The following is a 21,103-nucleotide window of genomic DNA, read 5'->3' on the forward strand; positions in this document are numbered from 1 at the left end:
GCAGTTCTCCTTGCTGCACTGAGGCTTGTCCTCTGTATTACTGTTGCACCAATCACAACACTCTACCCTGGTGACCAGAGGTTAGCTAGTATATTGGAATATCGGTGATACTGCAGATCACATATAATCTGGTATACGTCTGTATTTCCCGGGATACTGCAGATCACCGGTAATCAGACCTCTCTGTGCTTCACCGAGCGTTACAGAACGCCAGACCATAAAACAGATGGAACGCGCTGATCCTCTGACTGTGCTTGCCACTTCGGTGGATAGCATTCATCAAGCACTAGGCCAGCACAAAGCCTTAATTGATGCCTTATCAGGCTCTGTGAAAACCCTCCAGACATCAGTCGATTCAGTGCGATCCCCTCCTAGTGATGACATACGTATGCCTGTACCAGATAAGTTTTCCGGCCACAAGTCTGACTTCCGGAATTTCAGGAATAGAGTGTTGTCATATTTCGAGTTAAGACCCCGATCCTCGGGGACTGAGGCCCAACGGGTCATTTTTATTAAAACTTTATTGACTGGAGACTCCCAGTCTTGGGCCTACAATTTGCCTTCCACCGATATTGCCCTGACCTCGGTGGAGGAGTTCTTTAAAGCCATGGCCATAATCTACGACGACCCTGACCTTGCTGCGACCTCAGAGCGGAAGCTCAAACTTTTGCGGCAAGGCAGAGGTTCGGTCGAGGATTATGCGGCGGAGTTCCGTAGATGGTCCGTCACCTCTAGATTTGGTAATTTTGCCCTCATGGATTACTTCTTGTCTGGGTTGTCGGAGGAGGTCTCCGACCTAATGTTAACCGTGCCCGAGCCCAAGACAATTGACGAGGCGATATCATCGGCCATTCGCGTAGATCGCAGGCTACGCCATCAGAGACAGGCTAGGAGTAGTCACCGGGTCAGGGTGACGTCGTACGCAGTACCGGCTGCTGCATCTTCAGTAACAGCATCTCCGTCCGTCTCGCCTTCTCCGGCCTTGCCTCCACCAGAGCCAATGCAAATTGGTCGATCAAAACTGACCCAGGTGGAGCGGAGGCGGAGAATGACGGAACAACTGTGCCTATACTGTGCAGAGGCAGGGCATAGGGTACGAAACTGCCCTAACAGGTCGGGAAACGGGTCTGCCTAGGAGTAGTGGGGGGTGACACCCTAGGCACACATTCCTCACCCCTTAAAGAAAGAAAATTAATTCTCCCTTGTACTGTTACATGGGAGGATAAGTCCCTAGCCGCTGAGGCTTTTCTTGACTCCGGCTCAGCGGCTAATTTTATGAATTTTGAGTTTGCTCAGGAGTTGGGTCTACCACTCACTCCCGTGACACCCCCCATTCAGGTCACGGCAGTAGATGATTCCCCTTTGCAACGGAATCGTCCCCTGTCACAGACTCCGCTTGTGAAGCTCACCATTGGGGTATTGCACGGGGAACAGTTGCAATTTTTTGTTTTGCATATGTCAACCTCCACTATTATCCTAGGCATGCCTTGGTTGCAGGTTCATTCTCCGCAAATTGACTGGGCCACAGGGCAGTTGACAGCATGGTCACCTCATTGTTTTCAGCAGTGTTTGGGGAGGCTGACATTAGGTCAGACCAAGGTGCAGGTGGAAGGCGTACCGGAACAGTACTCGGATTATGCCGATGTCTTTTGCCCCAAGGCTGCAGATAGATTGCCCCCACATCGCCCGTTTGATTGTCCCATTGACCTCCGTTCAGGTTGTATGCCTCCTCGAGGCCATTTATATAATTTATCTGGCCCCGAAAAACTAGCCATGCAGGAGTATATCCGTGAGAACTTGGCCAAGGGCTTCATTCAGCCGTCCCGGTCACCCGCTGGGGCAGGCTTCTTTTTTGTTAAGAAAAAAGATGGGGGGTTACGGCCTTGCATCGATTACCGTGGCCTCAATAAAATCACAGTGAAGAATCGCTACCCGCTGCCACTCATAGACGATTTGTTCACACAGGTCACAGAGGCTAGGATATTTTCAAAACTGGATTTACGGGGGGCATACAATTTGGTGCGTATAAGAAGGGGCGACGAATGGAAGACGGCCTTCAATACCCCTGATGGGCATTACGAGTACAGGGTGATGCCCTTCGGGTTATGTAATGCCCCGGCCGTCTTCCAGGAACTAATCAATGAGGTTTTTTCGAGAGGTGTTAGGGAAGTTCGTTCTGGTCTATTTGGACGACATTCTCATTTTCTCTAACAACCTCTCGGAACACAGAACCCATGTCAGGATTGTATTAGACAAACTGAGGCAGAATTTGTTATACGCCAAACTCGAGAAATGTATTTTTGAGGTCACGTCGGTTGCCTTTCTGGGGTATATAATCTCCACCTCAGGTCTGTCTATGGACCCTGCCAAAGTCTCCGCGGTCCTGGAGTGGCCGCAGCCGGTGGGGTTAAAATCGCTACAACGGTTCTTGGGGTTTGCGAACTATTATAGAAGGTTTATAAAGGGGTACTCCACGGTGGTCGCCCCTCTCACTAGCCTTACTAAAAAAGGGGCAAACACCACTCATTGGCCTCCTGAGGCCTTACAGGCATTTTCCAAGTTAAAAGGGTTGTTCTGCTCAGCACCTATACTCAGACATGTGGACACTTCCTTTCCGTTTATTGTTGAGGTAGACGCCTCGGAGGTCGGGGTGGGAGCTGTGCTGTCCCAGCGTTCCGGTCTCCAGGGTAGATTACACCCATGTGCCTATTTTTCCCGGAGATTCTCTCCAGCAGAAAGAAACTACGATATAGGCAATAGGGAGCTCCTAGCCATCAAATTGGCCTTCGAGGAGTGGCGTCATTGGCTAGAGGGAGCTGAGCACACCATCACGGTTTATACCGACCACAAGAACCTGGAATACATCGAGGGGGCTAAAAGGTTAAGCCCAAGGCAGGCTCGATGGTCGCTATTTTTCTCGAGGTTTTCATTTTTGATCACATATACGCCAGGTAGTAAGAATACCAAGGCAGACGCACTCTCTAGGTGTTTCGAACCGGAGACAGCACAGCCCGCTGTCCCCGAGACCATTGTCCCACGAAGAGTGGTGTTGGCCGCTACCGAGACTTGGGTGGACTGGAAAGAGACGTTGAGTCCCTTCCAGCAGGATATCCCGGAAGGAAAACCTGATGGGGTGTTATTCGTCCCGTTACCGTTCCGTCTCCAGATCTTGGAGATGGTCCACTCTCACAAAAATGCGGGACATCCTGGAGCGTCTAGAACGCAAGATCTCGTGGCCAGATGTGCATGGTGGCCTTCGTTAGCCGCTGATTGCAAGGAGTTTGTTAGGGAATGTACAGTGTGCGCAAAAAGCAAGCCCTCCCGCCTGGCATCTGTAGGTACATTGCAGCCTTTGCCCACCCCGAGTGAGCCATGGACCCACCTGTCCATGGATTTCGTGGGAGAGCTTCCGAGATCTGAGGGCATGTCAGTCATCTGGGTGGTGGTCGACCGTTTTAGTAAAATGGCCCACTTCGTGCCCCTGAAAGGACTCCCCTCGGCCCAAGAACTGGCCGATTTGTTTGTCAACCATGTCTTTAGACTACATGGCATTCCAGAAGACATTGTATCCGATCGGGGAGTCCAGTTTGTTTCGAAATTTTGGAGGGCATTTTGTCACCAGATGGGCATGAAATTGTCATTTTCTTCGGGTTACCACCCACAGACAAATGGCCAGACGGAGAGGGTCAACCAATCATTGGAGCAGTTTTTGAGATGTTACGTTGCCGAGGCGCAGAATGATTGGGTCAAATATTTACCTTATGCAGAATTTGCCCACAACAACCTAAAGAGCTCTTCCTCAGGGTTCTGTCCATTTCAGATTGTGACAGGGAAACTGCCGAAATTCTCTCCACTGCCAGTTGCGTTCACTCCGTTCCCAGCCTTGGAGGCTTGGCAAAGGTCATTTAAAGACATGTGGTGGACCATCAAGAATAATCTCATAAAAGCATTTCAGAGTCAGAAGGGTCAGGCTGACAAGAGACGCTCCTTGGAATGGAGATTCCAACCAGGAGATTTGGTTTGGGTGTCTACCCGTCACCTGTCACTAAAGCAGCCTTCTGACAAACTTGGTCCCAGGTTCGTGGGTCCATTCCCAGTGACTAGGAAGATCAACGATGTCACATATACCGTTGATCTTCCCACCAGCATGCGGGGAGTGAGATCTTTCCACGTGTCACTTCTCAAACCCGCAGTCCAGATGGGTCCCACTCCTCCTCCTCCTGTTTTGGTCGATGCCCAACCCGAGTATGAGGTAGAGAAAATCATAGATTCACGTACTGTACAGAATTCAGTGCAGTATCTCGTACATTGGAAGGGATACGGCATTGAGGAGAGGCAATGGGTACCTGGGAACCGCATGCATGCGGACGAGTTAGTGAGGGAGTTTCATACTGTGCATCCAGAGAAGCCTGGAGGGAGTTGTCCGGAGTCCACTCCTCGGAGGGGGGGTACTGTAAGAAGGCGGGGAAGAGCCGCCGCCATGAGCCAGCGGTCGGCGGCTCTTCCCGCATTCAGTAGCCGCACACACGGGGAGGCAGCCGCCTCCTCCCAGCGCGAGGCGGCTGTCCCCGTGGAGAGGCGGGCGAGAGGCACTGAAGCCGCCGCGTTGGACGCGGCGGCTGGTACACAGGTCCCCGCTGCGGAGACACCGCAGAGCGGGGCTGCTGGGACTCATAGTCCCTCAGTGTTCAGAGTGACGCGCGCGCGCGCACTCAGGGGAAATTTATGACAGTACTAAGGGAGTCAGCTGACCAGGCTGGTCAGCTGACCCGAACTCTGCTTCCCATTGGTCCAGCACTTGGGAGGTGCTGGAGAGGCAGGTGTGTATATATACTGCCGGGTCTTCACTTGCTCTTTGTCTGGCGTTGCGTTCACATACGTGGGAGCACCCAGATCCGTTAGTCAGATCCGTTAGTGTGCCGGGACCAGCTGGAGCTGTAATCCTACACTAAGTTAGATTCTGTTGATAGCTTAAAGTACTAGTTTGATTGTGATTATTTGTTATGACTCTTGCCTGCCTTGACTATCCTCCTGAACTCTGACCTTGTACCTCGTTATATCTGATACTCTGTTGCCGACCCCGGCTCGCTCCTTGACTCTGCTTCTGCCTCCTGATTTTGTACCCCGATATCTCTGATACCTCGTTACTGAACCCTGCCTGTACCTTGACTCCGCCTTTGCCTACTGATTTTGTACTTTATCTGTCCGTGTGTATACGACCTGGCTTGTCCGACCTCGAGAACCGACCTCACGATTGGAGGCGGTTCCCCGTCCTGTTAGTGACACTCCCGCCTGAGTGCCACTTTCGGACTTTCCTTCCCACTGTCAGTCTGACTCCTCCCGTCTTGGAGAGCTCAGACCTGCGGGAGGAATCTGTGCAGTTCTCCTTGCTGCACTGAGGCTTGTCCTCTGTATTACTGTTGCACCAATCACAACACTCTACCCTGGTGACCAGAGGTTAGCTAGTATATTGGATTCTCGGTGATACTGCAGATCACATATAATCTGGTATACGTCTGTATTTCCCGGGATACTGCAGATCACCGGTAATCAGACCTCTCTGTGCTTCACCGAGCGTTACATTGTGGCTGTCAGATCTGCACCGGCTCTGTGCGCCACAATCTCCTATTGGAGTCAGTCCTCCCCTCCACTATACTAGGGATAGCCTGTTTCCTTGTGCTAGTGTGTGTACCTCCTCCACGTCAGCTCATGCATTGCATGCTGACTGTGGAGAATACACCACCAAGCCTTACAGTAGATTAAAATAATCAATAAAGTTAAAATTGTATTACTGATATTCTAATTAAGAATTAATGTCAGGGTACAATATTTAGGTCTATTTAATAAGGCAAGGGACATAACCCAGAACCACCAAACAAATGACCTCTATCATTCTGCTATCAGCTGTACACTGATTGAAGGTAAATGGTGCAGATCTTAGTTTATTTTGAACCATAATATTCAGACACCTCTGCTTCATTAGATGTTGATTAGGGCCTGTTTATACCAGGGGCGGTTCATAGAATTTCCACTCATGAATTCAGATGGGGAAACGCAGCCTATTCAGATCAATAGGCTGCCATCTGACTCCCATGCGGGCGGGAAAATTGGAATGCATGCAGCAAAAAATTGTTACACATGTGAATCCCTATAACTGTGCATGGCATGGCTAGAGGGATCCAGATGTGTTCATGCTTCACAGCAAGTGCTGGTATGCGTCCTGGAGATGCACACCGGCTACAGTACAAACGGGCCCTTAGCGATAGGTAAAATCGTATATTATTGTTTTGCATTTGGTTTTATTATTACATTTTTTTTTCAATTAAGGATCATTTTGATTTGAAATATTGTTAATGCTGTAATGTACTGAACTCAATACTGCTTTGGACTTTGGAGGTGGTATCAGTCTTTACTAGTTCCGGACCGACGCAGTATGAATCTATGTCCAGCAGGTGGTGCTGCCACTCTGACTGGACAAAGATTCAATCCTGATGAATAAGGTATCCCGGCAGTTACCCCCGATTCTGCCGATCTCGCCACTCTGAACCCGCCGCAATTCACATGCTCTGCCATCTATAAGGCGGCAGAGCTCTGTAAGCAGGTCAGGAGCCGCTTCCATTGGCTCCTGACTGCATGATCACTGAGAGCCAAACACATTAGCTCCCACTGATAGACAGCGTCAGGAGCCAATGAAAGAGTCTCCAGACCAGCTGACATCGCTCTGCTGTCATAGAGATGGCCGAAAGAGAAGCCTGCGGTGATGAGACAGCGTCGAGAGCGGCGGGTATGTGCTGCAATTCGTCTGGAGGTGTCGTTTTACCGTTCCAGCAGTCTCTGGTCCTTAAGGGGGAAGAGACTGCAGTACGGAGGTGGTTAACCACTTAAGTACCAGCGGTCTCTGCCCCCTTAAGGACCATAGACCACTGGACAATGGAATCCCGACGAATCGCAGCGCATACCTGCCGCAACCGCCGTCATCACCGCACGTCAGGATCCTTCTGACATCCACTCTGCCATCTCTATGACGGCAGAGTCATGTGAGCCGGCCAGGAGCCGCTTTCATTGGCTTAAGTGCCCCAATAAAGTATTTTCCTTTTGAATTCGTGAATGACTACTTACTAAGGTAGGATCTCTCCTTAACTTTATACATATATAATTATATAACAGTTATACGTGTATATGTCATTTCCTTAAAGTGATCCTTAAGCCAACTAAAAAAAACGAGATTTACTCACCTGGGGCTTCCCTCAGCCCCCAGCAGCCGATCGGTGCCCTCGCAGCTCCGCTCCGATGTCCCAGGACCCGCCGGCGAGCACTTCCGGTTTGGCCGTCACCGGCCGACAGACATGGGAACGCGAGTGATTGTTCGCGTTCCCAGCCTGTATATCGCCCCCTATGCTGCTATTGCGACCAGCTGGCCACAATAGCAGCATAGGGGGCGATATACAGGCTGGGAACGCGAACAATCACTCGCGTTTCCATGCCTGTCGGCCGGTGACGGCCAAACCGGAAGTGCTCGCCGGCGGGTCCTGGGACATCGGAGCGGAGCTGCGAGGGCACCATTCGGCTGCTGGGGGCTGAGGGAAGCCCCAGGTGAGTAAATCTCATTTTTTTCAGTTGGCTTAAGGATCACTTTAAACCAAGTCACGAGTACCCACCTGGGAGTCTCCTACCTTCCATTTCGTACCAAACCAAGTGAGTACATCTACTTCTCCCACTTTCAGCATCTTTGTGATCCTTCTGAGATTAACAGATCACAGCAGACTTCATTGGTACAAGAATTGTCTCCTGACACAGAAAGTGGTAGTATGTGCCCCATACAAGACTCTCTGGATCTATTGATTACACATCATGCACGATTGCCACAGGAGAGTTGTATTAATTGTTACTAGTTGATACCAGTCCATTTTCCCCACTTTCTGTATGTTTTTTTTTCCTTGGGGGGAAGGGTATGTAGTAGATCACATTGACTTGGTAGTTATCAAGGTAGCTCACAGACCGAAAAGGTGTGGGCACCCCTGATATACACCAATACTCTCTTCAGTTATTCCTTAAGTAAGAATATTTAGCATTACCACAATCATTTAGCTGTGGAGAAAATGTGCAGATTATATTGAACGTGGTATTATGTTTGTTGAAGATGTAATAGATCAAATGTATTCTAATTATTTAGCTGATAAATGTATTATTTACCTAACTGTTTCTTTAAAACCAATAAACACATCAATAATAACATGAAGACTTTCATCAGGGAGCGATAGCAGAGGCTAGCAGTAGCTACGTGGTCATAAGGCTACAGCTAATGAGAAGGAAGAAACAACATGTCACTGTAGAATTATTCTAGGTGCCACTAAATGCCGGAAAAGAAAGGAAAACAATGTGCATCCTCAAACGACATCAAACACATTTTATGTTCTAAAATAGCTATTAAAACTGGCATTTCTTCAGGCAGATTGTTTGGCCTTTTGCAGTTGTCAAGCCCACAAATCTAATCTGATCTATACATGGTTAATGAACTAACTGAGACAATAGATCAAATACACACACACACACACACACACACACACATATATATATATATATATATATATATATATATATATATATGTATACAGTATCTCGAAAAAATAGTGAGCCAGAGCGTGGTTTTCCATGGTGGGGAAGCAGCTATACAGCAGTGAGGAACGGAAAGCAGGCTAATGTGGGACACTGCAGGAGAAGACCACACATACTTGCACATGCAGTCAAATTCTGGATGTTTGTGAGTGTATCTCTGATTTTAAATTTGATATTAAAACTTTTGGAATGCTATGAACGGTACTCTGCTTTTTTGAGGTAATCTTTACCTGCCCACAGTCCAGTTTGGATACCAAGTAGATGTTATGTAATGCCTGGAATGGTTTTATATCTGGTGAGCATTGTGTATAAGGGGGGAGGGGGGGGGGTGCATGGTTTGTTCACACTCACAGCTCACAGAAAGGTTTTGCAGAATTGAAAGGCACGGTAATTGGTGGTGGCAATTATGTTATATGTACATGCACTAGCTTGAGTCTGTTTATTGAAGGTGTATAGGACAGATATGCTAGAAGAGTGCTGCATTTACTAAACCCAACACTTGCTGTGCTGCAGAGGGTTGACATTTGAACTGTCTTATATATAAATACTGCTGTGCACCCATAGCAGAGTGTCCACTAAATTGGATTGTTCGAGAATCAAAAACTGAACTACATTCCAATCAGTAGATGATACCCCCTTTCCCATGAGAAATCTTTACCTTTTCTCAAATGGATCATCCGGGGGCTCTGTATGGCTGATATTGTGGTGAAACCCCTCCCACAGTGTGATGTCAGCGCCTCACAGCTCTGAGGTCCTGACATCACACTGTGAGAGCCTTGTTGCATTTTGGGAAATAACAGCTGTTTCCAACGGCCATAAAGAAAGCAGCATCTCCTTCCAGTGACATTACCTGCCAGCAGTAAAAATGTCACCACATGATAAATGTCAGAATGTATATCAGGGAGAGGAAAGAGTTTACAATGGGCAAACACTGACTAAATCATTTGTACATAATTATTGTAAAAATTAAGCACTTTTTAATTACATTATTTTCACTGGAGTTCCTCTTTAACCCAGGATTGAACTTCATCTTAATAAGTAGCCTCTACCCCCTTTGCCGTGAGAAGTCTTAACCTTTTCTTGAATAGATCATCAGGAGTGATCAGTATGGCTGATATTTTGGTTAAACCCCTCCCACAGTGTGATGTCAGGGCCATGGCCCTGACAGTTTACTGTCTGTAAACCCCATTGCATTGTGGGAAAAAACAGCTTTTTTCAAACTGCCAAGCAAGCAGTATTTCTCTCTGTGTATAGAATGCTCAGTAAATGAACATTCTGCAAACATCACCTGACAGAACTAAAGATGTCGCCAGCTGTGATAAATTAAAAAAATGCAAATCAGGGCGAGGAAAGATTTTACTGTGGGCAAACACTGACTAAATCATTTACTTAATAATATTAAAAAAAGCAATTTTATTAATTACGTGGTGAGTTATTTTGATGGGACAGCAAATTTACACTCCTATACAAATTGTGCACTGATTACTTTACATTACATCAAAGTGTCATATCTGCAGTGTTGTCCAGTGAAAAGACATAGGCCCATATGCAATTAACTTTATCTCCTGAGTTATCTCCTAGGAGGTAATTTTCATATTCTCTTTAAAATAACATTACAGCATTTTACAATTGAAAAAGTGAAAAAGTACTATCAAAATTATTTTATTTTCTTGCTTGCTGGTGGTGTAAATGGCATTTTATGATAAGGTAAGAAAATATCACCTAGGCGAAAACTCAGGCGAAAAAGTTAATTGCATATGGGTCATAATAACATATTTACAAAAATGTAAAATGCATGAAAGCGCTGAATATTTAGTCACATGTTAGTTAATGCTTTCCAATATAAAGCTCACAGGGGACTTCCAGACAGATAGCTAAGCACATACTGGCCCATATCCAATTCACTCTTTCTCCTGAGTTTTCTCCTAGTTAATATTTCCAAAATTGTCAATAAAATGCCATTTCAACTACCAGCAAGCAAAAATAAATAAAAAAAATACTTGAAAATAATTTTGATTGTACCTTTTCACCTACTTTTTGGTACTTTTTCCATTGCAAAGACCTGAACAGTTATTTTAATTTAAAACACAGATGAGAAATTATCTTCTAAGAGATAATTGTACATATTTTAAATAAAATGCTTGCTGGTGGCTTAAAAGGCATTTTAATTAAAAGATGTAAAATTATCACCTAGGAGAAAATGTAAATTGTATCAGATCCATTGTCTGACATTTTTTTTAATGCAGCTTTGGTAATAGATGAGCAGGGTCCAGCTTTTGCATCAACCCCAATTTACAGAATGTATAAAGTATTTCTCATGCCCATGCTGCTTTGACCCTCCGAGGAAGCGGCATGACCCATGAACCATGCATCAGGTGTTGCCAACATTAGTTATATAACAGAGTGTTGTTACATGATTTATTTGTACTAAGTTTATGTTAATATCTAAGTCTAGAATGTAAAGACCCTTGTTTATTTGTTGCATTACCGATGGATATTTTTCATTCTCCATCATTTTTTTATATCCACCCCAGACAATATTGGACTTTTATTTTTATGTATTTGTTTCTTTAATTTTAATAGGGATATAGGGTAGGTTCCACATCTGAGAGCTATCAATGGGGAAGACAATCTGATAGTTTGTTGTACTTTCTGGAGAGCAGCTACAGCAGCCAAACTCTCCAAAATTCCATGGGAAGACCACCAAATCAGGAAATGATGTAGAAAAAAAAACCTGAGAAAGTGTGTGCATTCTGTGCATGTATTTGTCACTTTGCTTTACAGGTCAGAATTGATTAACTTTCTTTGTAAATATTATCTGTATGGAGCCATATCAGGTGAAGGCATGATAGAATCTGTGAGTGGGTCCCAGGTCTTTTTTAGAAAAATAATTTTCCAAGGAGTTCTACTTTAAAGCATTTCTTATGGCAACACTTAGAAATTAATAAATATATGTTTGTACATAAGACACAATCAATTCAAATTAAAAAGAGTGCCAAGAAACAGGGAGAAACCTTTAATCTAATTTGAAAATAACACCTTTTATTAAAAATGTAAAATTCAGTTTTATTCCAAAATAATTTTAAAATTACACATGTATGCAATGAACTTTCAATGTACACATTCTAGGCATACAACATTTTTGATCATTACGGAAGGCTACTAAGTAATATACCATACTTAAAAAGTTTCCATTTATTATCAGCCTTGATAGGGAAATTTGCTCTGCCTGAATAACAGACAAATAAATAAATTGTTATTTTATTATGCAGAATTATGGTAAAGTGTTCATTAAGTATTATATGAATCAGTTTGAAGTACTGTAAATTTATGACATCAGAGAGGAATTCGTCTTTTAGATCATTCTGCCTTCAGTGCCGTGCACAAAGAGTTCCTAAGTATGTTATTTATTTATTTTTTTTGCCTATGGGAATTTTGCATTTGGACTGAGAACCAGCTTAAAGGTTAATTTACATTGACATTTAGGGTCCAATTTACTAAGGCATCTGCAGAGATCCACAAGCATCTTCAGTGAGGACATAAGTGATCCAGCAACCTAAACAGGATTAAATAAAATAGTCTGCTATTAAATGACTATCATATCAGATCATAGTCAGATAGGTGCTGAGAGGTATGTGATTTAGTGGCTATGTGATTTAAGTTGTACAAAGTATCAAAAACAGGATTTTTTTTCAATCCAGGACATACTAGGTTGATTAAAAAAAGCCACTGCAGATGCCTCCATAACACTTCACCTGCCCAACTACTAATTTACTAACCATTTTGCAACCTCATTAAGTTCCAATGGGACCCAGGTTATTTTTATTTTTTTTACCACCTTATAGCAAGCATTAATTAAATCTAGGCTTGCTGGATCACTTTAAAAATCTCTAACTAACTTTAGTAGGAATATCTTAAGGTGCTTTGTAAATAAAGTTTATTTTTTTATTTTTTATGTACCATGTTCACCACACCTTGACCATTTTTACAACATTCTCTCTTTGACGCTACATCCTACTAATGTGCCGTAGTGCTCTCTAACATCGTTACATAACATCGTTCGAACGTCCCTTCCTTTAGTTACGTGCATTGCTTCCTTAGCAACGTGTGTAACTTTCATAACATGTTACTTGTCATAGTAGCGGCTGTTAGTGAAGTATTGCGGTAGCGATACTTCAAAGGACCGCATGCATTGAAAGTTACACCCGTTGCTAAGGAAGCAATGAGCGTAACTTAGGGAAGGCACGCTCCTACATAGCAGTGAGCGCTGCTATGTAAAGTGTGGATTGGAAAGCCGTATGGCACATTAAGCTGAGCTGGGTGAGAGTGATTAGATTAGCAGAAATTACTGTTAGGAGCAGCACTCACCACAAAGGGAAAGGTGTGCCTAAGACCACCGACCCCCACACTCTAGGATCATCAGCATCACAAACAAAAGGCTGGCATCACCATTAAAATAAGCTTTTTTTCTTAAAATGTGAAAGTACATGAAAGGCTTAATGGTAACAACCCGCTGTTTCTGGCTCTGCAACCATTTTCAAGCCATGTAGCCAAATGATCAGCCAATGTGATCAGTGTTACCATTAAAGTGGACCCAAATTAAATAATAAGATTTCAGAAATAAAATCTATTTTCTATATTATAATAATAAATAGCAGCCTTTTTTCAGCTGCATGATGACAAATATAAAATATTTTACATTTATTGGTGGAACCCCTCCCTTCTTTTCATATTGCCGGGACAGAATCCGGCAAACTGGTGGAGTAGAAGATGTCTGGCAAAGGAGGATTTGCTAATAGCTGCCACCTGTATAACCCTAGTAATGAAAAGAGAAGGGTGAAAAGCATGAACTGAAATGCTCATAGGCTTGAAGGAGTGTTTATTTATCTTTGTATGTGTCAGCGTGGTGCAACTAAATATTTTGAATTAAAAAAAATGTTTGGTTTGGGTCCACTTTAAGCCTTTGATGTAGTTTATTTTTAAAGTAAAATAGCTTATTTTAACGGTGGTGCCAGCCTTTTGTTTGTTTTTATTGGCAAACACTATGCATCACCATAGATGTGTTTAGTCCTACCTTATGAAATTAGTCATCACAGTAAAGTTCAGCCACCGTAAAGACACAGAAGAATCTTGTGGGGTATCTTTTACAACAAATCATATATTGTTGCCAGTAAATTTCTATAAATTGAAAAATACTGCCAGTAACTGAATTTTTTATAGAGATAACATATTAAGTATATTTTTCTACTAAAGTGACGCTATCCTTTAAATAGGGATTAGTGCACTATAATTGTTTAATAATTAAGGTAGAAATTAAGTTACTTCGGTAAAAATGATTTGGAGCTTTTCCAACATATTCTTGCTATGTATATGCTACTTTCTTTTCCTGAATAACACTTCTTTTAGATTCTCATAAAACAACCATAAAGGTATTTTCCTGCATTCTAATGTTCGCCATATTCTTAATATCAAAATATTTTTTTATTGAATCTATACAGTGAAAAATATTTTTATTTGTACAGGTATGCATGTAGAAATATACTACATAATGTTACAATATACTTTTATTTTACATATGGTACATAATATTTATATTAAAGCTTTTAGCCTGATATTTGTGATGACCTAACATGGCATTTTTTTCATTTTTTAGCTTTATCTTTAGATTATTTCAAAAATAAAGGTTATTTTTATTTACGAACATAACAAACAATGACAGGGAGTTATAAAGATAACACAATTGTAAAAGAAAAAAGTGATCCAAACAACTAAAATACAATGTAATTTCTCCTGATTTTTTTTATATACTAAATGAGATAAATAACATAAATGTATCAAAACGTTACAGAAATCATCTGTTCCTATCTGAAGACTGACTTACAATTAGCTGGTTTTCCTGTGATCAGGTGTTTTTGTTATAATCCTTGGCAATTTTATATAGAGAAATACAACTAAAAAGGGATAGAGTGATTGTGGGTTTGACCCTAAAATGCAATAAAAATATATTTTTCCATTGGCTCACAGACCCTGCATTTTTTCATGCACCTAATCAGCACACAGGAGCTAAAGACACATTTTGATTGTATGTTTGAAATCAATGCAGGTAAGTGGAACCATACTTTTCTGGCAAATCATCCAGACTATGGACTAAGGGCTGAGCTTACATACTGTGCTGTATTTCATATATCATCTAATATTTATAATAGTGTGTTTTACACGTAGCAAATATATGTATATAAAATAAAATGAATCTTTGGGGTTTGGGCAGGCGAGGCATCAATCTAAGTAAAATATATCCATTTCTCTTGCAAGGCCCTGAAGTAAGCACTATTTTTTAAACATCTCTTGCCCATCTGTGCAAATGATGCCACATATAAACCTGAATGGAAGTGACAGTGCAGATGTATGACATGCATTGTATTCAATCCACAACTGCTGAAATACAGCTGATAACTTATTCAGGGAAAGGGATACAGCATTTTCACATGGTCATCGTTGTTGTCTTCTATGGCTTTAAATAGTACAGATGTGACTTTTTCTCAACGGCAATGAAAAGCATCTGGCCCTTTATAAAACCTATTGATAATATTGTCTGTGGCTTTCCATGATTGTGGAGCTCAATGTACTAAATGTACTGAAGATCTTCGTTGTCCTTCTGTAATGACATAAGTGGCTACAACATTTTCTTGGGAATCTACGCAGCTCCTTATCGATTTACTTAGCTTTACATTACTTTCCATATGGGAAATCTTGGAGGCAAACAACAGCATAGGCTTTGAATTATTTAGGGCCATGTCCATAAAAGCATACATTGTTTGAGAAATTCTTCCTGTATTGTGCTGTGACCAGTAGCCCATGGAACCTGTCTCTTGTAGCATATATCCATTGATTCACCATGTTGAAGTAGCACTGAAGTATGTAATTCTAAGAAATCTATATAGGAGCAGCTGATTGTAGGTGGTCTCGCCCGCCTCAGGGATCTGCAATTGAGGAAAAATATAGACATTAGTGTAACACACAAACACTAAAAGAAATAATCCAGATAGTCAAAAATGAATGATAGTTTCTGTTTTTTTTTTTTATCTCTGCAGGTCTAGTTTACTGTTCTATTTTTGTAGGTGATACTTCATTTCAGAATTATTTGTTTCAATTTGTTCCTTTCAAACTGCAAATGTCTTATTGATGCAATACTCTCCATGAACAATTATCAGTAACATACGGCTGTTGGGAGCGCTCAGAGGGCTGTTTATGCTGGATTCTTTTTAGCTACGTGCATTAGTGTTTTATTTTGTCCTTCTATAGATTATGTGTGTGGATGACAGGTGTGGTTTCCTTCTCCTTTACTTCCAGGGAGAAGTGCCACTATTTGGTTCACTTTCAAAGGTTAAAACATTTATAATTAAAAACAAAAACAGCACACTTTTAAATAGGAGAATTATTAAAAATGTCATGTACATACATTATTTATTTTTCATTTTAATTATGTCATATCATTCATCCTACTTCTTGTATTGACAAGAATGCCACTTGCTTCTAGGAAGAGGAACTAAGACTTTACTCACTTAAAGGACAACTGTAGTGAGAGGGATATGGAGATTGCCATATTTATTTCCTTTTAAACAATACCAGTTGCCTGGCAGCCCTGCTGATCTATTTGGCTGCAGTAGTGTCTGAATGACACCAGAAACAAGCATGCAGCTAATCTCTTTCAGATCTGACAATGTCAGAAACATCTGATCTGCTGCATGCTAGTTCAGGGGCTGTGGCTAAAAGTATTAGAGGCAGAGGATCAGCAGGAGAGCCAGGCAACTGGTATTGTTTAGAATGGAATAAGTATGGCAGCTTCCACATACCTCTCTCTACAGTTGTCCTTTAACAAGTCAAACAACAGGATCACAAGGTGACTCTGATAGTACCAACAGGAGAGAGGGTTTGTTTGTTTGATTTTTTTACTGTAGTTATTCTCTAAGTCTAGACATACCTTTATTTACATTATATATTACTGTACTAGTAAATCCTTAAAGTCGTTCATATATTGTACAGAGAATGATTTTGTGTGTGTGTGTAAGTGAACCTAAAGTAAGGCAAACTCTTTTCTGAACTAATGCCACTACTTTGAAATACTAGGAACTCATAACTACTTAAAGGGATACTGTAGGGGGGTCAGGGGAAAATGAGTTGAACTTACCCGGGGCTTCTAACGGTCCCCCGCAGACATCCTGTGTTGGCGCAGCCACTCACCGATGCTCCGGCCCCGCCTCCAGTTCACTTCCGGAATTTCAGACTTTAAAGTCTGAAAACCACTGCGCTTGCGTTGCCGTGTCCTCGATCCCGCTGATGTCATCAAGAGCGCACAGCGCAGGCCCAGTATGGTCTGTGTCTGCGCAGTACACTCCTGGTGACATCAGCAGGAGCGATGACACGGGCGTGCAGGCGCAGTGGTTTTCTGACGTAAAGTCAGAAATTCCAGAAGTGAACTGGAGGCGGGGCCGGAGCATCGGTGAGTGGCTGCGCCAACGCAGGATATCTGCGGGGGACCATTAGAAGCCCCGGGTAAGTTCAGCTCATTTTCCCCCGACCCCCCTACAGTATCCCTTTAAGTCTCCAGCTATGGATCTGATAACATTAGACAAGTGGTAGTGCAGTGAAGGGTGACCAGACATCCTAAAGAAAGAAGAACACAGAGACAACAGGAGCCCAAATGGTGCAGTATGTCACAGGAATAGTAGTGGATATCAAAGATTATGGTATGCACAAAGGTTGCAGGAGGGCCAACCAACCACTGAAAGCAGGTGGAGATCTATAAACATGACTTCACTCTAGTGTCCAGCTTTATACGGCCGCACTCTTTGGTAAAACAACAAAGGTCCGGTCGGTGGCACAACCACTAGATACCACCATACACCCCAAAGAACAAAGGAGTTAAGAGGCACCCGGAAGTAGATAAATCTAGGTTAAAAACAATGAAAATAGAAAAAATAGAGGTGGCTTACGTCAATAATAAGTATGGAGTGCCTCATATTTATATATATATATATTTGTATGAACTTTTCATTATTGAGGTACACCACCTCTGTTTTTCTATTTTAGCAGTTTTTAGCCTAGTTTTATCTACTTCTGAGCGCCTCTTAACCCCTTAAACTAGTGGTAGTTTTCTAGCTAGTGATGCTGCTCTGGAGCTTAGCATGTGGCAGCTGACCTACTGTATTAAGGCTCTGCCACTACAGCTCTAATTTAGTAGGGTCGGGGAAAGTAAAGACAGAGAAGTCTGTGTTTCCAACAAGCCTGAAGATAATGTATTAAAAAGTGCCTTACTTTAGTGAGACAAAAGCTTACAGCCTTCACCTGATTCATACCAGATCATTGCAAGGCTTCCTAAACGTGAAACAGTGATCATGCAATAGCAGTAGGGAAATACACCTGCAGTCAGAACTTTTTGTAGTAAGCCTAGGTCCACCTTGATATATTTTTAAAATGATTGTCCTGAAGAGACTGCACATGACTGCACTCACATGACATCAATTTCTCTAACCTTCTAGAAAGCCTTGCCATGAGCTAATATAACTCAGATTAGGGTAGCAAAATCTTGACAACCAGTAGCAGACAATTTTTTTTAAAGAAAAATCCAGCCCTGGTTTGTAAGATTAGAAAGTTTTCCTCTAATCTGCAGTGTTCTTCTACCTAAGCAAATCAACGTGAGTACATTTCAAAAAGATTCCTGTTAAAAAGGGCGCATGGTAATGCTGAAAATAGAATAATGGTAAATTTACTGATATTCTACTATCCCCAAGTCTGACAAAAGCAGCTTCAGGGACACACACACACACACCAAAATTACACCCCTGGCACCACCAGTAGCAGCATTACCTTCCGGACCTGCATGTGCCACTATAGCTGCCGATTACACAGCGTCACCCATATTACACTACGGGCATCACTATAGCTCCCCCGCCAGCAGCATTACTTTCCGGACCTGCATGTGCCACTATAGCCGCTGATTACACAGCAGTGCACACATTACACCCTGGGCACCCTTAGTATGTCACAGGAATAGTAGTGGATATCAAAGATTATGGTATGCACAAAGGTTGCAGGAGGGCCAACCAACCACTGGAAGCAGGTGGAGATCTATAAACCCAACTTCACTTGAGTGTCCAGCTGGAATTGGATACGGTCGCACTCTTGGGTAAAACAACAAAGGTCCTGTCGGTGGCATAACCACTAGATACCAACATACACCCCAAAGAACAAAGGGGTTAAGAGGCACCCAGAAGCAGATAAATCCAAGTTAAAAACAACTAAAATAGAAAAAAATAGAGGCGGCTTCCGGACATGCATGTGCTGCTATAGCCACTGATTACACAGCGGCGCCCATATTACAACCTGTGCACCATTATAGCTTCCCCGCCAGCAGCAGCCTTACTTTCTAGACCTGGGTTTGCCGCTATAGCTGCTGATTACACAGCGGAACCCATATTACACCCTGTACACCCCTATAGCTCCCCCTCCAGCAGCAGTGTTACCTACTGGATCTATGTGCACCACTATAGCCACTGATTACACAGCAGTGCCCAAATGACACCCTAATTACATAGAATTACAGGTGTGTCTTGAGCTGTTTTTACCTGCTTCAAATCTGGGCCAATGTGCCTTTTTCTAGCAGTGGGAAAGCCATTTTTCATCTATTGCATGCCAAAATAACAGCAAACGAAATAGTTATTTGGGGATAGACATTTCATAATTGATTACATGTTACAGGTTAGAAAGTATGGAGGGCATGGTGACCTCTAAGATGGAATACAGACACCACTGGAATATCTCTGCTCAAGATGAAATGCTGAAGGTGTATTCTGAATTCTCGGTATCTAATATTCAACCAGCTGCTGCTGTCAACTTCAAAGCACTTGTCAAAGTAGAAATGTGAGTGCGATGGAATGAGCATAATGAAATGCACAATTATCAGTGAAGGCAAAATATCTTGATCATTCCATTTCCTTATCCATGTGACTCTCCGTATTGACAACTGAAATCAATGCCTTACAAAGGATATACTAAATTCTGCTAAGATTAAAGTGCATTGGAAGTCACCTTGCCAATTTGCAAACCGCACAGCTTTTACGTGATTGCAAATCTCCCCTTTGGCTTTAATATTCTTAAATTTCACAGTAGGGTTTTTTTGTCCCATTTGCTTTTCCAACTCATATTTCTTTACAGTTGCTTTAGAGACCAAGCGGGTGAATTAATAGTAGGAGCACTGTAGCAAGACACATCAGGATTCTTACACCATTTATCACCTGCCGTTTGCACCTATCAAAGCTTTAAAATTCAAAATAATATTGTACATTTGCAATCTTTTTGTCACAGCACATGGCGTTGCTGTATAACTAGCATTGCACTTGAAGAGAAATGAGATCTCCAGGGACTCATCATAGGAAAAACATTGCATCCCTTGGTTGACATTGGTTTCAGTTTATACCTTAATTCCTTCTCATAGAATTCTGTAAGGAATCTATTTGTATTCAACTAGCAGGTCATCTGACATAGCCAAATGTGTATGAGTCATTCACAAGAGCAGAACATAACCCCCTGGACAATCATAAAACTGCAATACAGCAACTCACAGAACTAACATTCATTATTTAAAGAAGAGAATTTCTGCATTCTTCTTATTTTAAAATCAAAAAATGGTGTGTTAGTAGTCCTAATATCCATAGGAACATAGATAATTAACTGCTTAATATGCATTTAATTCAACCTACTGAATTGGTATGCTTCTTGGAAAATGTACTTTTTATTTTTAGTTTAACACATTCAATATCAAATCTTGTATGTGAACATTACTTGGGTAATAAATATTTCATGACCAGTGGTGAAAACCACAAGATGACATACACCAACATCACATTAAAACAACATATTTAGCCATAGTGAAATAAACAACACAATGTGATTGATTATATTTACTGGAGAGTAGTTAAAATAATTAAAATGAGAAAAAAGTTGCAGGGTTATTTATCAAGGCAGGTGCAAAGAAAACTCACTTGGATGCCACCTAGTTGCCCAGAGCAACCAATCAGGTTTTAATGGTTTCTGAAAACAAAAGCATCTGGCTGGTTGCTCTGGGCAACGGCTTCATTTTTTTTTTGCCCCGGTTTTCTTTGCACCTGCTCCATTGCTTCGATAAATCTGCAGATGTTGCAAACAAAAAGCTGATTTGCAAGCAAACCCAACAACGTATATTCCCTTTTTGAGAAATGCTATAGAATGAATTAAACACTTGTATTAATTAGATTATTTTGTTTGTATTTAATAATAGCAGTGTTGTGTACATGTGTGCCTTTTCTTTTTAAAGGCTCACTATCACCAACAATTGTATAATTCAAGATACATAAGTACACATACTTATAAAAAGTGCTTTTCACCCAGGGTAAAGTGCACTATAAATTACTTTTCTCTTATGATACTGCTGCTTACAACAAGCAGTAGA

General features: G+C 42.2%; 1 protein-coding gene across 3 annotated transcripts in view; it reads right to left on the minus strand.

The window, feature by feature from the left end:
* Positions 1–11,715: 11,715 nt before the first annotated feature.
* PRR16 (proline rich 16) overlaps positions 11,716–21,103 on the minus strand; it is a 399,363-nt gene continuing 389,975 nt past the window's right edge. For all 3 annotated transcript variants that reach the window (XM_068247078.1, XM_068247090.1, XM_068247082.1), the window contains exon 3: positions 11,716–15,596. The gene's annotated coding sequence lies outside the window, so the exon portion shown is untranslated. The remainder of the gene's footprint in view (positions 15,597–21,103) is intronic.

The sequence above is a fragment of the Hyperolius riggenbachi genome, chromosome 1 (genome assembly GCF_040937935.1).
Source record: "Hyperolius riggenbachi isolate aHypRig1 chromosome 1, aHypRig1.pri, whole genome shotgun sequence".
NCBI lineage: Eukaryota > Metazoa > Chordata > Amphibia > Anura > Hyperoliidae > Hyperolius > Hyperolius riggenbachi.